Consider the following 15696-nt stretch of genomic DNA (forward strand, 5'->3'; position numbering starts at 1 on the left):
CGCGGGCGCAGCGCGCAGAGGGCCCGACTGCGTCACACGCCGCCTGCCGTCAGAGGCTAGCCCCTGACCATCCGCCCTCGCCGTCTGCGCATTGGCAGACGAGGCCGCCACTCCAGGTCCACTATGTTATTCATTGGGCAACGAGTCTTTTGAAACCGAGCGTGAGGGCGGTCTTCGGGAGAAGGGGCGCGGGGAAAGAGGAGGGACGGAAGGAGTTAGGGGGGGGGGAAGGGGAGGGGCGGTAGGAGGGACTTGGAGTCCCGCCCCTCACCGCCGCGGTTGGCTGGGAGGGTCGTGACGTCACACTGGGCCCCTGGAAGTGGGCTGGTGAATGGCTAGCTTGGGGTGTACTCGGCGAGGCGTTGGGGAAGAGTGGTGACGCTATATCGAGACTCCGCTCCCTTCCTTCAAGCGGAGAGACTCGAGCTGCGGAAGTTCGGGCCAATCAGAGGGAAGGCCCTAGGATGGCATGGTAACTATTCTACCCTTTCCTTGCCTCATTCCGCGGGCGGTGATGGGAAGGCCTCAGCGTCGCCCTATCCGCAGTTCCTGGCCAGAGCACGTGCGGAGCTGGAGGACCCTTCAGGGAGGTACTTTTGTCCGCGTAGTTTGCCTGCGGCTGCCCCGAGACCCTAAATGCAGACCTCCTTTTCTCCTTACCTATGCCAACAGCAGCACACCCTTTCCCTCCGTGAATCCCTAGGCTAGATATCATGAGCTTTAGAGATACCCTAAGGGAATGACCCACCACAGGGCCTGGTACGAATGTGTATTCTTGGAACTTCTCTCCCAGCCGTAGTTTGAGAACCCCAACTTATTCTTAAAGGCCAGGTTCAAACGTTTTCGCCTCTCTGGGACACTTTTGCCGACCTCTCCTAGTAAGTTGGGCTAATGCTTTGGCAGGCCTCTGTTAAACTCTTGTCACTTTGTATCCTATTATTTACTTTCCTGTTTTCTTGGCCTTGGAAGTCAGAGCGGCATTTTCGTCTTACTGGTGTTCCTTTCCCCCTGGGGCCTAGCCCAGTGCAAAAGCCTGATATTACAAGAGGGAAGAGTGGTCATGTGCTAGAAACTAGACCTCTCTAGTAGTCAATGGTCTCACGCAGAATAGCAGGAGCTGTGCTCAGAAAGCAAAACATGTGCAGACAACCCCTTTACCACCACCTCCTCCTGGGACGTCAATACAAAACTGAAATGGGCTTTGCCCAAAAGGTAGATGAATTTAAATATCTCTTGGCTTACAGTGGCAGCAAAGGATTAGAGATAATTTGTTTTTTACAAAGTGGAGTGGTTGTAAAGATGGAATAATGTAGTGGATGGAAGAAACACGGTACATTGTAGGTGCTCAGTAGATTCTTGAAGGAAAAAATAATAATTTATGGATATCCAAATAGTAAGGCTATTTATTTTGTTTGTTAATTTTGGTGGGTTTTTTTTGGCAGCTGGCAGGTACAGGGATCAAACCGTGGACCTTGCTGTTATCCACACTAACTAAATAAGCTAGCTGACCAGCCTCCATTAAGGCTAGTTTAAACATCTGACTGCAACCACCTTTCCTCAAACTCCTGGGTTCAAACATCCTTCTGTTCCTGCCACCCTTTCTTGCCTTTGCTCTACATCAGAAAGTCATTACCTCTCCCTGGATAGTTAAAGTAACTTCTTCACTACCCTCCTGAACCTTTGATTTCTTGCCTTTCAATCCTCAAACCCAACTATGTTTAAGCCTCTCCTCTACTTATTTATTTTGGTTTCCCTAAGACCAGGCACACCCTAGGTGCACTTTTCTTCACTAGGGGAATAGTAAGAGAAGTGTTGGACTTTGGAGTCACAGAACCAGAATTTAAATCTGGGCCCAACCATGTACCATGTACTTCAAAAAGTTTGTGGAAAAACAGAACTTTTTGAAGACCCTTTGTCTTAGTTTTATGAACTTGGGCAAATTTCCTAACCCCTCTGAACTTCAGTTTCCTTGTCTGTAAGTCGTATTTGCCTCACAGCGTTGTTATGAGAATTAAACAAGATAGTACTTGTTAAGTACTTAGCATGATACCTGATACCCAGTAAGCCCTTGATGAGTGATAGATATTTGTATTCTTTAAAAATGCCAAGGAATTCTCATTCCAAATATTCGAAGACATGGGTCTGACACAGAAAGGGATCTCAGAAATATGTCTTGAGTGAGCAAGTGAGTATATTCAGTCCAAAGTACCAGTAGGTGTGCAGGAGCTAGGATCCTTAAATAGTGCATACTTGTGGGAAGATTGGAGGAGGACACATTGGATGAGGAATACTCCAGGGAGGAATTTCCTATGGCCATGGTGATTTCTAATGACTTGGTAGGTACTCTGGTAGGCATATGGCCCATAGCTCATCATTCCCCGGGACTCCTGAGTGGGGAAGGACATCTTTGTGGAACCAGAGTGCCCGGGCTCACACACTCCTACTCTAATTCTCATAACATCCCTTTGGTTATTGTTGTCTTCCTCCCTTTACTCTAAAGACAAGGAGCTTTGTGCATGCTTACAAAAGCTTGCTGAGCCAAGCCTTGTACTGGGCATCAGGAGCCCAGAGATGTCCACAGCTCAACACTCTGCTCTGGCCAAGAAAGACAAAGCTAAGGAATAACCACCTCTGTCCCAGAAACCTAAGTCTCTCACACATGTGACTTGAGAAGTCACTCTGTGCAGCTGTGAAGGATTGGTGTGCAGGGAGGAGACAGACCTGTGAGGACTGCAGAATCATGGAAAGGTGAGAGGCTTCCTTCTAGAGTGATGGTTCTAGATTTCTTATGTGGTACATTGGAAAGAGCAGCAGAGTTGAAGTCAAACAGAGCTAAGTTCAAGTCCTAAATGTACTACTTTTTTAAACCTTGTACAAATTATTTAACTGTTCTGTGCTCCAGTTTCGTTATCTATGAAATGGGCATAATACTTCATATTTTGTAAGGTAGTTGTGAAGGTCAAATAAGTAATGGAATTTGCAAAAAACTGGACATGTTTGGCCCATAGTATGCACTCAATACATCTTGATTCCCTTCCTCTTTTCCTGTAACTTTGATAAAGAAGGGTGAGGTTTGTAAATAGCATGTAATTGGATTTTTAGAAATCCTATGTGAATACCTTTGACTTTTAACTACAGCATTTAGTCCATTGCATTTAATGAATTTACTGGTATATTTAGGATATTATCTAACATTTTATGCTTTCTTTTTGTCCAACGTGTTCTGTTTCTGTTTCTTTATTTTTTGTTTTTGTTATAGTAGCTGCCATTTTTTGAGGCCCAGCTCTTTGCTAGATTTTTGAAAAATTGAGATATAATTCATGTAACATAAAATTCACCCTTTTAAAGTGTATAATTAAGTGGTTTTTAGTATATTCACAGGTTGTACAACCATCACCACTAATTCCAGAGCATTTTCATAACCCTGAAAAGAAACCTCAGACCCATTACTAGTCACTCCCTACCCTCACTTGTCCCCAACCACTAGGAACCACTAATTTCCTTTCTGTATGAATTTGCTTGTTCTGGACATTTTATATAAATGGAATCATACAATATGTGGCCTCTGTATCTGGCTTCTTTCACTAATCATAATGTTTTCAAGGTTCATATATATATGTATATACGCTGTGTGTAGCATATATCAGTACTTCATTCCTTTTAATAGTAGAATAGTACTGCATTGTATGGGTATATCACATTTTGTTTATCCATTAATCAGTTGATAGACATTTGGGTTGTTTTCACTTTTAGCTGTTATGAATAATGCTGCTGTGAAGATTTGTGTACAAGTTTTTTGTGGACGTATGCTTTTAGTTCTCTTGGGTTTATACCTAGGAGTTGAATTGCTGAGTTATATGGTAACTGTATGTTTAACTTTTTTTTCCTACCTGTCAAGTGCTTTATTTCTGATTTTGTGTGTTGATTTGAAAAAAAATCTTTTTTAGTTTAGCAAACCAAAGTCCAACTCAAAAAAAAATTTTTAAGTTAAAAAAAGTAGTTTATTGAGAGATCCAATCAAGATGGCGGAATAGATGGTCCACAGCGACACTCTCTCCCACAAATCAACCAATTTACAACTATAAAAATGTAACATCAGCCAAGCCAGGACCACTAGAGCTCAGGGGAAGGGGAGGAGAGACCTATGGAATTCATGAAGGCTGGAGAAACTACGATGAGAGAAAGAAAAAGCTGCTTTGAGCATTTCCGGCCGTGGCTGCTTTAAGGCTCCAGCTGATGAGCACATGGAGCAGGAGCCGGCAGAAGCCGCGGCTGTGCCCTTCGGATGGAGTTACTTGGAGGCAGCAGGAGAGAAGAGGGCCTTGGCAGCCCCCAAGACAGCAAGACCACTAATAGGGTTCCCGTGGACCCACGCAGGAGCGAGGAGCCAGAACAACCAGAAAAAGGGAGCCACTCAGAGGCCGGTGAGTCATCGCAAGGGACCGGCGCAGGGCCTGTCCCATGGGAAGTGTTTGCAGTACAGGCGGTGGGGGAGATGGGCCCACCAGGGGAACACTGGGACACAGCAAGGACACCTGATCTGCCCCCCAATCAGCACAGGACCACTCAGAGAAGACTGGTCAGGAATACAGGATTGCATGGGGTGCAGTTTGATGAAAAAACTCAGGCCCAGATCAGAGATTCTACAGAACACAGATCCACCGAGTATCTGGAGAGCCGGAAGCACCTATAAAGTCAACCATTAAACCCTGAGCTGCGCAAAAAGCCTTCCCTAGGGAAACAGCAGGAAAGCAGCAATTTAAACAACCACACAGCTCAAGAACTGGTTCCCACAGGAAGTTCCCCCATGTTAGAAGCAAAGGACAAAAAATTAGTTCCGGGCCAGGCACACCACCAGCACCTTGGGGCCTGCCTGGGAACTGGAGGCTTGGACCTGGGGACTGGACCCCAATCTCACTTCCAGGCAAACTGCACCAGTGAGTCGGGGCCCACCTAGGGACCTGAAGCATGGAGAAGAGGACTGGACGCCCCTCCCACAACCAGGCACACCACGCCAGCACCTTGGGGCCTGCCTGGGGACCCGAGGCAAGGAGAAGGGGAACAGTCCTATCTCCCACAACCAAGCACACTGAGCCAGCACGTTGGGGCCCACCCAGGGACCCGGGGTATGGAGTTGTGGACCAGACCTCTCTCCCACAACCAGGCACAACACACCAGTGCTTCAGGGCCCACCCAGGGACCTGAGGCATGGAGAAGGGGACTGGACCTCTCTCCCACAACCAGGCACACCAAGCCAGCACCTTGCGGTGTACCCACGGTCCTGGGACATGGAGAAGGGGACCAGTCCAGCCTCCCACAACCAGGCACACCACGCCAGCACCTTGAGCCCTGCCCAGGGACCCAGGGAATGGAGAAGGGGACCAGACCACTCTCCCACAACCAGGCATACTGAGCCTGCGCCTTAGGGCCCACCCAGGGACCCATGGTATGGAGTCGGGAACCGGACCACCCCCCCACAACCAGGCACAACATGCCAGCACCTCGGAGCCCACCCGGGAAGCTATGGCATGGAGAAGGGGACTGGACCTCTCTCCCACAACCAGGCACACTGAGCCAGTGCCTTGGGGACCACCGAGGGACTCGGGGTATGGAATTAGGGACTGGACCTCTCTCCCAAAACCAGGCACAACATGCCAGCAACTCAGAGCCCACCAAGGGAACCGGGGCAAGGAGAAGGGGAATGGTCCTCTCTCCCACAACCAGGCACAACACACCAGTGCTTCAGGGCCCACCCAGGGACCTGAGGCATGGAGAAGGGGACTGGACCTCTCTCCCACAACCAGGCACACCAAGCCAGCACCTTGGGGCCCACCCACGGTCCCGAGGCATGGAGAAGGGGACCAGTCCAGCCTCCCACAACCAGGCACACCACGCCAGCACCTTGAGCCCTGCCCAGGGACCCAGGGAATGGAGAAGGGGACCAGACCACTCTCCCACAACCACGCACACTGAGCCAGTGCTTTGGGACCCACCCAGGGACCCAGGGTATGGAGTCGGGGACCAGACCACCCTCCCACAGCCAGGCACAACATGCCAGAACCTCGGAGCCCACGCGGGGTCCTGGGGCATGGATATGGGGACTGGACGTCTCTCCCACAACCAGGCACAGCATGCCAGCAACTTGGGGCCTGCCAGGGGACCCAAGGCAAGGAGAAGGGGACCAAACACACCCCACAACCAGGCATGCCACCAGTGCCAAGGAGCATGCCAAAAACAGCACCCCCACATGGGTGGCCCACCACAGTCACCACAATAACCATGGCTGCTGCAAAAGTGGCTAGACGGCACAGCCACCACACCGATGGTCCGCCAACCACTGGAGTGCATTCACATAAGAAGAGTCACCAGCAGAGACAAGGAAAAGAAGAGGATGTCTCTTTCCACAAAACCCATTTCAGAGTGACAGAAGAAGCATCGGCTCTATGATAATATTGGGGGACCCGATCACATCTCTCAGCATTGGACAGATCATCTAGGTAACAAGTTAACAGAGTAACCATTATTCTTTCAGAAGGAGAGAAGAAATCTAGGCAATAAGACAGTGGAGGGAGAGGGAATGGGGGAAAGGGGGAAAGGGAGAGGTTGGACAAGGGGCATAAAGAATAATTATGATTTGTAACAATATATATACTAGTAATACTGATTTAATCAATATAACTCAATGTTCAACCCCAAAAATATGTATAATCAGTTTTGATTCAATAAATAAAATTATATTTAAAAAAAAGTAGTTTATTGAGGTGAAATTCACATAAAATTAAACATTTTAAAAGTGAGGGACGGCCCTTGGCTCACTTGGGAGAGTGTGGTGCTGATAACACCAAGGCCAAGGATTTGGATCCCTATATAGGGATGGCCAGTTAGCTTATGTGGGAGAGTGGGGTGCTGACAACACCAAGTCAAGGGTTAAGATCCCCTTACTGGTCATATTTTTAAAAAAATTTTTGGGGGGGCCGACCCTGTGGCTCACTCAGGAGAGTGTGGCGCTGGGAGCGCCAAGGCCGTGGGTTCGGATCCTATATAGGGATGGCCGGTGTGCTCACTGGCTGAGCGCAGTGCGGGCGATACCACGTTGAGGGTTGCGATCCCCTTACCGGTCACAAAAAAAAAAATTTTTTTTTTAATATAAAAATATAAATAAATAAATAAAAGTGAACGGGGGCAAGATGACAGACTAAGCCACCACATCTCCACTACCGGGATCAGCACAGGAGAGACTTTCCCTGGCAGGTAGAAAAGGTGGGAAGAAAGCCCATGCCAACCCCTATCCTCACCACAGAGGCCTGTGCTTCCTACTGCAGGAGGACTCCACAGCCCCTGTAAGCCCAGAACCAAGTGTGGGGAGCTGCCTAGAATACCTGTACTAAGTCACTCTAGAACAAGAGCACATGTAGTGCACTCCTTAGGCCCCACCCTGTGACACAAGCTATTGCAGAAAGGTGCCATCTTGAAGCTAGAGCTGTTGCAGAAAAATGCCCTGCTCTGGGGCCAGTAGCCAAGGTGCTTCCCCAGTGTTAAGGCTCTGCATTCATCTTCCCACCACACTCATAGAAGAAGCTACAAAGCCCTGAGCTCTGCAGCTTGAGGCCTGAACCCTGGAGAGGCTGTGACTCCAGCCCTGAATGTCTGGGAAGCCAACTCCAGGCCTACTGAACAGACTCACCCCCAAGTCCCCAGCCAGAGACCAGACAGGCAAACCACCCACCCCCTGCCAGTGGGCAGAGTTCTGTGCACCCAAGCTTCAGACTCAGAAAAACAGCTCATGGGTATCTACACTAACTAACATACCCCTGGGCCCAGTAAAGCACATCCATGCCCTCCCAGAGAAGCAGCCAGGTGGTCTCACCCTCAACAGTCCTGCCTAGTGGCCTTGCTCACCACCCAAGAAGTGGGTGGTGGGGCCTCCTAAGAGCAGGACTGCTTCAAGGCCTCACCCACTGTTTGAAAGTGGGTGGCTGGGCCACCTCTGCAGCCCTGTCTAGGGGTTGCACCCACTATCAGCAGGCATGTTCTGCAGCCTTGCCCACTATCTGAGAAGTGGCTGACTGACACTATCAGCCTCCCACCTGCCCTGCTGCAGTCCCATCTAGCAGCCTCACCCACTGCCCTAGAGATGGCTGGCAGGGCTCCCTTTCTGCAGCTCTGCCTAGTGGCCTCATACTCTACCCAATTGAAACCCAAAGACACATTTGCAGGCGAAAGTCCTTCCCCAGGCAAGCCCTCTACAATATTAAAAGAGGTGACTGTTTTACTGTTTTACCAGATGCACAGAAATCAATGCAGGCAAACAAGAAATATGAAAAAACAAGGAAAAATGATGCAGTAAGGAAAACACAATAATCCTCCAATAACTGATCCCAAAGAATAGGAAATTATCAACTTACTGGAAAAGGAATTCAAATTAATCATCTTAGGGAAAGTCACTGAGATACAAGAGAGTACAGACAAATAATTCAATGAAATCAGGAAAGCAGTTCAGAGCATGGTGCTGTTAATGCCAAGGTCATGGATTCAGATCTGCATACTGGCCAACTGCCAAAAAAAAAAAGAAGAAGGAAAACAATCCATAATCTCAATGAAAAATTTAACAAAGAGATAGATATCATTAAAAAAATCAAACAGAAATCTTGGAATTGATGAATACATTGAATGAAATAAACACGTGAGAGTCTCAACAACAGGCTAGATCATGCAGGAGAAAGAATTATTTTTCTTTTTTTTAAAAAAGATGACTGGTAAGGGGATCTTAACCCTTGACTTGGTGTTGTCAGCACAATGCTCACTCAGTGAGCTAACCAGCCATCCCTATATGGGTTTGGAACCTGTGGCCTTGGTATTATCAGCACCATGCTCTCCTGAGTGAGCCATGGGCCGGCCCCAGAAGAAAGAATTTCTGATCTTGAAGACAATTGTTTTGTGCATGTGTGTTTTCCTTATTTTGTTATTGACAACTATTTTGCAATAACCCAGGAAGAAAAAAAGATAAAAAGATAAAAGAATGTAAAAAAATTAGCCAAGCCTACAGGATTTATGGGATACCATCAAGTATACAAATATTCAAATTATAGGCATTCCAGAAGGAGAAGAAAACAAAAAATGTATTGAAAACATATTTAGTGAAATAATAGCTGAAAACTTTCCTAGTCTTGGGAAAGATATAAACATCCAAATCCATGACACACAAGGATTTCCAAATAGATTCAACCCAAAAAGGCCCTCTCCAAAACATTATAGTCAAAATGTCAAAAATTAAAGACAAAGAGAATTCTGAAGACAGCAAAAGCGGCAACCCCCATTAGACTAACAGCAGACTACTCAGCAGAAACCCCGTGGTCCAGGAGACAATGGATGATATATTCAAAACGTTGAAAGAATGAAACTGCCAGCCAAGAATATTATACCCAGTGAAGCTATCCTTCAGGAATGAAGGAGAAATAAAGTCTTTCTTAGACAAACAAAAATTAAGGGAATTCATCACCACCAGTTTGGTCTTACAAGAAATGCTTAGGGGTGTCTTAAATCTAGAAGAGAAGGAACAATAACAATCATCATGAAAACATCCAAAAATTTATAACTTACTGGTAGAATAGATACACAAATGAGAAAGAGAAAGGAATCAAACCTCATCAGTACAGAAAACCCCCAAACCTCAAGGATAAACAATAAGAGAGAAAGAAGGAACAAAGGAGGACTGGTTGGTTAACTCTGTTACAGTGCTGCCTTGTAATACCAAGGTCAAGTGTTCAGATCCCTGTACCAGCCAGCATCCCCAAAACCCAAACAAACAAAAAGAAAAAGGACACACAAAACAATCAGAAAACAACCAACAAAATGACAAGAGTAAGACCTCACATATTAGTAATAACCTTGAATGTAAATGGATTAAATGCCCTAATTAAAAGACATAAACTGGCTGAATGGATTAAAAAAAAAAAAAAAAAGACCCATCCATATACTTCCTACAATAAACATACCTTACCTACAAAGGTACACATAGACTGAAAGTGAAGGGATGGAAAAAGATTTTCCATGCAAGTGGAAAAGAAAAGCAAGCAAGAGTAGTTTTACTTATATAAAATAAAGCAAACTTTAAATCAAAATCTGTACTAAGAGACAATGAAGGGCATTATATAATGACAAAGGGATCATTACAGTAGAGCAAGGGGGTATAACAGTTATAAATATTTATGTACCCTACACTAGACCAATCAGATATATAAAGCAAATATTATCAGATATAAAGGGAGAGATAGAAACCAACATAATATTAGTTGGGGACTTTAACACCCCACTCTCAGCATTAGACAGATCACTGAGACAGAAAATCAATGAAGAAATATCAGATTTAAATGGCTCCGTAGACCTAATAGACATTTATAGAGCATTTCATCCAACAGCTGAAGGAACATTCTTCTTATCAACACATCATCTCCAGGATGGACCATGTGCTAGGCCACAACACTAGTCTCAACAAGTTAAAAAAAATCCAGATCATATCAAGTATCTTTTCTGACCATAATGGAATAGATCAATAATAAGAGGTTTCAAAAATACACACATACGTGGAAATTAAACAACATGCTCCTGAATGACCAATAGGTCAAAGAACAGATTAAGAAGGAAACAAAAAAAATTCTTGAAACAAATGAGGACAGAAACACAACATACCAAAACCTGTGGGATCTAGCCAAGTCAGTATAAGAGGAAAGTTTGTAGTAATAAATGCCTAAATCAAAAAATAGAAAGACTTCAAATGGATAACCTAACAGTGCACCTCAAGGAACTACAAAAGCAAGAACAAACTGAACCCAAAATAAATGGAAGAAAAGATATAATAAAAATCAGAGCAGAAATAAATTGAGACTAAAAATACAATACAAAAGATCAATCAAACAGTTGGTTTTATTAAAAAATAAAACTGACAAACTATTAGCCAGACTAACCATGAAAAAAAGAGAAGAGACCCAAATAAATCAGAAATGCAAAAGGAGACATTACAACTGATACCACCAAAATACAAAAGACCATCACAGACTATTATGAACAACCATATGCTAATAAATATGAAAACCTAGAGGAAATGGATCAATTCCTGGACACATATGACCTACCAACACTGAACCAAGAAGAAATATGAAACTTAAATAGATCAATAACAAGAAACAAGATTGATTCAGTAATAAGAAGTCTCCCAACAAAGAAAAGCCCAGAATCAGATGGCTCTCCTGCAAAATTCTACCAAACATTTAGGGAAAACTAATACCAATACTTCTAAAACGATTTTAGGAAATTAAAGTGGATGGCATTTTTCCAAACTCATACTATGAGGCCACCATTACCCTGATACCAAAACCAGGCAAGGACACAACAAAAAAGGAAAACTACAGTAGGCCAATATCCCTGATGAAACTAGATGTAAAAATTCACAATAAAATATTAGCAAACTGAATCCAACAGCACATCAAAAAGATTAAACAACACGGTCAAGTGGGATTTATCCCAAGGATGCAAGGATGGCTCAACATATGCAAATCAATAAACATAATATATCACATCAACAGAATGAAGGAAAAAAAAACATATGATCATCTTGATACACAGAAAAAGCATTTGGTAAAATCCAACATCCCTTCATGCTAAAAACTCTCAACAAATTAGGTACAGAAGGAAAGTATCTTATCTTAGTACAATAAAGGCTGTATATGACAAAAGCACAGCTAACATCCTACTGAATAGGGAAAATCTGAAATCTTTTCTCCTGAGCACTGGAAGAAGACAAGGATGCCCACTCTCATCACTTATGCAACATAATACTAGAAGTCCTAGTCAGAGCAATTAAGCAAGAGAAAGAAATAAAGGGCATCCAAATTGGAAAGGAAGAAGTTGAATTGTCACTGTCTGCAGACGACATGATTTTATATAGAGAGAAACCTGAAGACTACCAAAAAATTCCTAGACATGGTAAATAAACTTAGTGAAGTGGCAGGATACAAAACTGATATACAGAAATCAGTAGTATTTCTGTACACCAACAATGAACTTGCAAAAAAAGAAAGCAAACCTATTTACAATGACAACAAAAAAATTAAATAACTAGGAATGATTTTAACCAAGAAGGTTAAAGATCTCTACAAGGAAAACTATGAAGCACCAATTAAATAAAGAAACACTACACCCCACACACACACAAAAAAGAGAAATTAAAGAAGACCCACAAAAATGGAAAGACATCCCACACTGATGGGTTGGAAGAATCAATATCATCAAAATGACTATTCTACCCAGAGTGATCTACAGATTCAATGCAATTCCCATCAAACTACCAATAACATACTTTACAGAAATAGAAAAAATCAATTCAAAATTTAAATGGAACAACAAGAGACCTTGAATAGCCAAAGCAATCCTGAGCAAAAGAACAAAGTGGGGCATCACACTCCCTGACTTCAAAATGTACTACAAAGCTGTAGTAATCAAAACAGCATGATAGTAGCACAAAAACAGACACATAGACTAATGCAACAGAACAGAGAATTCAGAAATAATTGCTCCTGAGCTGGGGCAGTGGGGGGCCAAGGGCCTTGGCCATGCCCCTCCCCCCCATCCCTGACATCGCAACCAGCCCAGTGACAACCACTGAACTGCCTCTGGAAATCCCCTGGTCTCCTGTGCAGGAATGACAGGGGTGCCACGGGCCTTCTCCCAACCTATTTCCTTCCCCTTTCCTCTCTCCCCCTCCCCTCGAACTGCTCCACAACAACATCTTAGAATGTAAAAAAATAATATTAATACATAAATTTTAAAAAGTAAAAAAAATAAATAAATCCATGTAACTGCAGCCAACTGATTTTCAACAAAGAAGTCAAGAATATATGTTGAGGAAATGACAGTCTCTTCAATAAACGGTGCTGGGAAAATTGGAGATCCATATGCAGAAAAATAAAACTAGACACCTATCTTTCAACATATACCAAAATCAACTCAAAATGGATTAAAGACTTAACTGTAAGACCCAAAACTACAAATCTTCTAGAAGAAAACACAAGAGAAACACTTCAGGACATAGGACTTGGCAAAGATTTTATGAAGACTTCTAATGTACAGGCAACAAAAGCAAAAATAAATGGGGTTATATCAAACTAAAAATCTTATGCACAGGAAAGGAAACAGTCAACAGAACAAAATGACAACCTGTAGAATGGCAGAAAATATTTGCAAACTATGCATCTGACAAGGGATTGATGTCCAGAATATACAAAGAACTCAAAAACTCAATAATAATAAAAGAAAAAAACCCACAAATAATCCCATTTAAAAATGGGCAAATGAACTAAATAGACATTTCTCAAAATACATACAAATGGCCAACAGGCATATGAAAAAATGCTAAACATCACTAATCATGAGAGAAATGAAAATGAAAACCACAATGAGATATCATCTCACTCCAGTTGGAATGGCTATTATCAAAAAGAGAAAATAAAAGATGCTGGCGAGGATGCGGAGAAAGGGGAACTCTTTTTTTTTCCTTTTTGTCTTTTTTACTGACCGGTAACGGGATCGCAACCCTCAGTGCCGTGCCAATACCAGGGACCGGCAACGGGATCGCAACCCTCGGTGTTGCGCCCGCACCGCGCTCAGCCAGTGAGCGGGAACCGGTCTCCACATGGGATCCGAACCCTTGGCGGGAGCGCCACCACGCTCCCAAGCAGCGCACTCTCCAGTGCACCACCGGGCTGGCCCCAAAAGGGGAACTCTTACACATTGTTGATGGGAATGTAAATTAATACAGCCATTATGGAAAACAGTATGGAGATTTCTCAAAAAACTACAGATAAAACTGCTATATGATCCTGCAATCCCACTATTGGATATGTATCCAAAGGAATGGAAATCAACATGTCAAAGGGATACCTGTGTTTATCGTAGCTGTGTTCACGATAGCCAAGGGTTGGAACCAACCTAAATATACATCAGCAGATGGCTGGATAAAGAAAATGTGGTATATTTACACAATGGAATGCTACTCAGCCATAAAAAAGAATGAAATTCTGCCAGTTGCAGCAGCATGAGTGATGCTAGAGAAAATTATGTTAAGTAAAATTAGCCAGACACAGAAAGAGAAATGCCACATATTCTCACTCATATATGAAAGCTTAAAACGTTGATCTCATAGAAGTAGAGAGTAGAAGAAAAAAAAAGTAGAGAGTAGAATCGTGATTACTAGAGATGTAAGGGGAGGGGGGAAAGGGGATTGGGAGAATGTGGTCAGTGGATACAAAATCGTAGAGAGAGAGAATAAAATCTAGTGTTCTATAGCAATATAGGGACACTACAACCCACAACAAATTACTGTATAACTTCAAGTAGCTAGTGGAGAGGATGATGAATGTTCCCAGCACAAAGAAGTGACAAATGTTTGAAGTGATGGATATGCTAAACACCCTCATATGATCATTACACACAGCATAAGTGTAACCAAATATCATATTGTACTCCATAAATATGTACAGTTATCATGGGTCAATTTAGAAATAATAAAAGGATAGGTCTGACCAGTTAGGTCAGTTGGTTAGAGCACTGCCTTGAAACACCAAGGTCCAGGGTTCAGATCCCTGTACTGGCCAGCTGCCAAAAAATAAATAAATGAAATAAAATTGCAATCAAAGAAATAATAAAAAGAAAAAAAACTTCAGAGACAGAGTAGTTCATAGATTACCAGAAAAGGGGCAGGGGAAGAAATGATGAGAAATTATTGCTTAATAGGTACAGCATTTATGTTTAGGATGATTAAAAAGTTTTGGAAATAAATAGAGATAGTGGTTACATGGCATTGTGAATGTAATTAATTCCACACAATTGTATGTTTAAAAATGCTTAAAATGGAAATTCTTATGTTATATATGTTTTACCACAATAAGAATAAAAAGTGAACAATTCAGTGGCATGTAGTACATTCACAATGTTGCACAACTACGATCTGTATCTAGTACCAAACATTTCCATCACTACAAAGTAAATCCCTTTAGCCATTAAGCAGTATCTCCCTGTTTCCATCTTTCTCCAGCCCTGTTAATCACCAATCTGCATTTTTGTCTCAATGTACTTATCTACTCTGGATGTTTTATATGAATGAATCATACAGTATGTGGCCTTTTGTATCTGGCTTCTTTCACTTAGCATGTTTTCAAGGTTTCTCTGGGTTGTAGCATATGTCAGTACTTCATTCATTTTTATGGACAAATAATATTCCATTGTATGGATATACTACATTTTGTTTGTTCATTGGTTGGTAATTTGGGCTGTTTACATCTTTTGGGTATTATGAATAGTGCTTATGCACATAATGCCTGTACATGTACCTGAGTACCTGTTTTCAGTTTTTTGGGGTATATAACTAGGAGTGGAATTATGGGGTCGTACGTTAACTCTATTTTTAAACTTTTTAGGAACTGCCAAACTGTATTCCAAAGTGGCCATACATGGGCCGGCCCGTGGCTCACTCGGGAGAGTGCGGTGCTGATAACACCAAGGCCACGGGTTCGGATCCCATATAGCGATGGCCGGTTAGCTCACTGGGTGAGCATGGTGCTGACAACACCAAGTCAAGGGTTAAGATCCCCTTACCGGTCATCTGAAAACAAAACAAACAAAAAAACAAAGTGGCCATACATT

This window comes from Galeopterus variegatus, unplaced genomic scaffold (genome assembly GCF_000696425.1).
Source record: "Galeopterus variegatus unplaced genomic scaffold, G_variegatus-3.0.2 Scaffold4004, whole genome shotgun sequence".
Taxonomy (NCBI): domain Eukaryota; kingdom Metazoa; phylum Chordata; class Mammalia; order Dermoptera; family Cynocephalidae; genus Galeopterus; species Galeopterus variegatus.